A 5,626-nucleotide genomic window follows, 5' to 3' on the forward strand; every position below is an offset into this window, starting at 1 on the left:
AAAGTCCTTTCAAGTTGTAAAATTCTACTGGGAGTGTTTTAGAAGGTGCTAGTGTGATCCCTTGATGTGAGTTCACTGACCAACATGAAAACCTCTCTAGAAATTAGACATGGTCAGAATTCAGAATCAAACACATCCTTCATTTTGAAAGATATTGTGTGTTAAGTTTGAAGTGAGATGGGGGAACAAAATCAGAATTGGTGTATCTGGTCACTGTCCCATGTTCCCAGCTCCCAGTGACTTTGCTGAAGGTAGTTGAATGACAAGGGCTTACTGCCTGGCAGGGCTGGGTAAAGCCAATGAGATAATTAATGGGCGATGATGACAATGCCACTGGAACCTTGCTGGTTTGACAGTGCACCACAATCGGTTCAAAACCTAGCAACTCTCTGGAGGAGGTCTCCTGTCAACAGGCTGAGGGGCCATCACATTGAAGGCCTTACATCCAAATGATGGGCTGTTGGGATGAAAGGCTGCACTCATGGCTGAAATAAATCTTCCAGAGGGATATCCTCTCCAATCTGAAGAGCTTCCCAGCTTTGAGCTCCTTCACTTCCAATATTTTCACCTCAGTCCCAAGAACGCCTTGACATGTACATGTTCCTCCTGCCAGTTTCAATAGCACTTTCCTCCCAGGGGCCTGCTAACCATCTGATTGGGCCTGCCAGCTCAGGAACCCGTAATTGGACCTGAGCTATGGAAGTAATTAACACAAGATCGCATTAGAGACTGCTCAGTAGACATGTGTGACGTTGGGGCCAGGAAATGGTCCTGACTTCTGAATACAATGTATTATCTGCATATTGGCTCCTATTGATGAAGTCTCAGCATAAGTGGAAAAAAGATATTTGGCAAGTACAGAGGCTGGGAAAAGGGCATTGGTGGGGGGAAACGCCGAGGTAGAAATAACAAAAAGATCTGTGATAGGGTGAAAGACAGTTGAAATTATATTTGTAAAGGGATGATGGTAAAAGACAAAAGGAGATGGTAATGAGACAGCTAAAAAAAAATCAGAATATCTCACCAATCAAATCAGGATCTAAAATCCAAACCAATCTAAATCTTGATTTTTTGACCCTCATGAACGATAACAATATATGTATTTATGCAACACTTGCCACACAACATCCTGATACATTTAGCAACCAATTAAATATTTGTGAAGTATAGTCGCTGTTGTAGTGTATGAGCCAATTTGTACACAGCAAGGTCCCACAGACTGCAATGTGATAATGATCTGATAATCTGATTTTTGAGGGATAAATATTGGCCATCTGTTACTTCACAAAAATTACTGCAACAAGAATATTTTATATATCCAGAAAGGCAGATGGACCCTCAGCATAATTCACCCTATCTGAAGTTAGCACCTCCAATAGCGTAGAGCTTCTTCAGTTTTGCACTAGGGGTGCCAGATTTGCTTTTTTTTTAACAATCAAATCGACAAACCAGGGACTCAGAGCCAGAGTGAAACCATTGTGATTCAGTAACTATGCAGCACCTTGGACGATGTAGAGTCCAGCAACTAGTTCTGGTGAGGAGTCCATAATCCAGCCACCTTGATCTCCCAAAGTAGGATAAATCGAAATGGGGGAGAAAAATAGCATTGAGATATTGAGTAGGTAACATTAGTCATTTTCAAGTTGAGCTTAAATCCTCCTCTTTGTTGTAATAGTGAGAAGTGAGAATAAAACATGAAAGCTTTGTGTAAATATCAAGGAATATTCAACTTACGTTAACACAGGACAATTGCAAACGGAAGCACCAGCAGTGTTTCATGTTTCTTAGTACGACAATAAGCAAAAAAAAATTCAAGCAAACAAAATGCATGTAACAAGAGAGGCGCCTAGTGGTGAATGCATCATACTGCTACTGGTTGCAGAGTTTAAGAAAATTGCACCGTTTACTGACAGTCCATTGAACTGTATCTGGGATTCTCAATTGGGAAGTTACAGTGTCAAAATTGACATTCATTACAAATGTGGTAGTGGCCCTAAGGGTTTAATGTGTTTGTGTTGCAACACTTTAAATTATTTATTGTTTGTACATTTTCATTCTGGTCATTGCAGCTTCAGAATGACTTTTTTTTCTCATTTAGGTTGTTAACTGGGCAGATCACTACAATCTTAAAGCGTGAGTAGTGTTTTGTAATTCAAGTTACGTCTTGGGACAGCATAATTTTCACTAGCTTTAAATTATGTATGTAGGGGGTGTAAGAAAGGCATTGTAAATTTCGTGCAACACAACAAAGGATAAATCATTAATTTTGCAGTCATTACTATAATGAAAATGACGAATGTCAGTATTAAAACTAACTGGGTAAAGAACTGCTATGATAGTTTTCTCATTTGAACTCGTGTCATGTTTTCAAAAAAGCATGAAATTACAGTTTCCATGGCAACGTAAGATTACTTCATTTATTATTGAGCCAGGTTATTTTGTAAATTTAAACTTGCGATTTTCAGTGACATTTAAAAGTGACTAGTGAGATATAATGGTCCATAAAAATATTGTGAAATGTTATTATTTTTGCTTGCAAATTAGCAACCATGAAACAGTTCCACAAATACTATGATTGAAGGTTACTGAGCAAGTGAGATTTTCTATAAAAAAAAGATAATTATTTGAAAAGGGAAAATATGAAAGACCATGAAAGGGCATAGAAATGTGATTAGGTGGATAGCTGAAACAAGTGGACTGGACTGTATGGGTTCCTTCAATGCTATAAAACTCTATGATACTGTAAAAAGTTCAAACTGAATAATCAATGGAATTTCTTGAGGCAAGTTAAGTAGCTATGCATCCGTAAGTGTCTCCAAAACACTGTTTCTATCCATAATGTTCTTCTTGCTTTGCATATTGGTAGCCAATATCCAAAACATTCTTTCCTGTCTCGTACAATGATAGAAAGTGTATCGCAATATCTAAAAATCAAGTATTAACTGATTAAAATGATTTCAGTATAAGTCATACATTTTAGGTGATTAACTTTTCCTGAATTATTTGTGTGAAATTTAATTTTCAAATTATTTTGTTACAGCTTTAACCATTTTTTTTGCTGTTTTCAAAAAAAACTTCTGTTCACTTTGCTTTACTTATCGTGCTGCAATTACTTTTATGAGCATTATTTTCGTAAACTTATATATCCATAGAAGGCTGGAAAGCCAGTCTGTTATATAGAATTTTGACTTTGCTTTTCCTTCTTTTAGGTGATTCATAGATGCTGAATAGATTAAGGTCTGGTTACTATGGTGCCCGAGACACATCTTCAGGGAGGCTCTTCTGATTCTTTTCAATGCATATCTGCCATTTATCCCCATTAGAAGTTTTGTTTAAAAGCAGGAGCCTGTATCTTAGTGAAAGCGGAAATGATATGGTATTGAACAACTATGAATAAACAAAACCATTTGAATTTTCTATAGCCTTTAGAGCAACAATGAAGTTTTTTTTAATTTTCATTATTTTGTAATGTAAATTTGTATATTACTTTTGTGTGGCAATGAATATAAACAAAGTGCTGCCCCTTTCTTTGGTGGAAATGCTTTAACTTTATCACTCTATCAGTTTTAAAGGTCTTACATTTCCTGTGAGGACAGAAGTTTCAATATTTACTGCTGCAATAGATGATGATATTTGTGGTATTCACCATTCAGATGAATGGGAGTGGACTATCTACCAACAGGGAGCAGTCATCTAGTTTTCTTGTACTGATCCTTAAATAATGGATTATACTTTAACAATATATCATGGCCTTCATAAATTACAAGATACAAGGAAGTTTTTTTTTTAAATGCCAAGCTAAGTGACAGGACTAGATGCTAGAAAGTAAGTTCTCTGATGTTGAACATCCAATTAACTTTAGAAAAGGACATATATTTTTATCAAAAACAGAAATTGCTGGAAAAGTTGAGCAGGTCTGACAGCATCTGTGAAGAGAAATCAGAGTTAATGTTTCCGGTCCAGTGACTCTTCCTCAGAACTGTTCTGAGGGAGGGTCACCAGACCCGAAACATTACGTCTGATTTCTCTTTACAGATGTTGCCAGACCTGCTCAACTTTTCCAGCAATTTCTGTTTTTGTTTCTGATTTACAACATTTGCAGTTCTTTCAGTTTTTACACTTTTTTTGTCATTAGTTAAAATGTTTGAATGTATTAACAAATGTAAAACAGTATCTAGGTAACTCAATTCAGTATTAAAATTCATGTCTCAGAAACTTAATCTTCAAAAGTCTATGGCTTCCTTTACAGGTATCAAGCAGAACATTTTCCAAGCTGCATTTTTACTTCACTGAATCACAATATCTTCCTCTCTTCAAATCCTATCCCTACCCTGTATGTTCTTTTTAGCATTAATGACACATGGACATAACCCTGTAACAGTAACTCTCCATTACCTTGTTTCCAGTGCTAGCCAAGATCAACTTATCCTGACTCCAGATTGCACATTGCATTACAACCTATTTGAATTCTCACTAGATTAATTCATTGTAGATCGTTAATTTGTAGCCTACTATCATGTAAACCAATTTGTACATCATAAATGCCACAACTGGACAATGTTTACAGCTTTCCAGATAAACAAATGTTACTGCATATCATTCTGTTTGCTCAGCCAATATATTTTGCCAAAATAAAAAAAGAATTAGATTAATTTTTATCTTGGCAAGTTCAGCACACCAGTGCTCACCAGAGTTATGCAATTGGTTAATTCATAATATTAAAACAATTATGGATTGTATTTTCATCTTAAGAGGCTGGTGGCAGGAGTAATTGAATTTCCTGGCTCATCATGCCCAGGTATGTTTGTTCCCTTGAGAGAAAGTATCAGTAAGAGCAGAAATTTTGTTCCAAAGTTGGGCACCAACTGTCCTCCACACATTTCCCATGCCCTTCCAAGCAAACTCATGCCCCTCCACACACCCCTCAGCTTTCAGCCAAGCCCAATTTGCATTATTTTCTTAGAGCCCATACATCCAATAGTTTGTTGAAACACTGAGTGATATTGCTTGATTGATAGCTTTTTCTCTTAGATCTATTTCAGAACTGTACATTGTGTATTTACACAAGCTAAAAAGGTGTCAAGTGCTTGCAGTTTCTCCCTTTGATACTTTAAAATTCTGTTTCTTGCCACATTGAAAGGGTGTCATGAAAGCAGTTTTTTAATAATTATTTTAATAATTAATTTATCTTAATAATAATTATAAAAAGTAAGTTATGAATAAATGACTAGTTTTACAATGTTTTCAAATATGCCATTTGGGTCCTTGGTGTTGTTCCAAATGTATACTGAGTAAATTAGTATTGAAGTGTGATAGGTGGGCAAGAAGGGTAGGAAGGACCATGGAAATATTTGGAAAGGCATAGACTAGTATGGAGAGTATAGGGTCTCAGGGGTGGATAGAGGGACATTAGAGGCATTGCCAAAATCTTTTGAACAAATCGTCAATATGTTTCCTCATCCAAAAATATACTTTATGATTATTCTAATGGGCTGTTAATTACAATTCCTTGAAAAGCTGACCCAACTGCACAAAAATGATAAGACGCTAGGACATGCCTTTCTCTGCAATGGAAGTGGCTAAATTGGGAGTACAAGGTGTGGGCTTATGACCCAGACCAGCTGAC

General features: G+C 36.4%; 1 long non-coding RNA gene across 1 annotated transcript; it reads left to right on the forward strand.

Annotated features, from left to right (window-relative positions):
• Positions 1 to 1,447: 1,447 nt before the first annotated feature.
• LOC125485312 lies at positions 1,448 to 3,336 on the forward strand. Its single transcript, XR_007264038.1, has 3 exons — positions 1,448 to 1,534; positions 2,099 to 2,133; positions 3,210 to 3,336. It is a non-coding gene; the product is annotated as an uncharacterized LOC125485312 (long non-coding RNA).
• Positions 3,337 to 5,626: the final 2,290 nt, after the last annotated feature.

Source organism: Rhincodon typus, chromosome 18, assembly GCF_021869965.1.
Source record: "Rhincodon typus isolate 14 chromosome 18, sRhiTyp1.1, whole genome shotgun sequence".
Classification (NCBI taxonomy): domain Eukaryota; kingdom Metazoa; phylum Chordata; class Chondrichthyes; order Orectolobiformes; family Rhincodontidae; genus Rhincodon; species Rhincodon typus.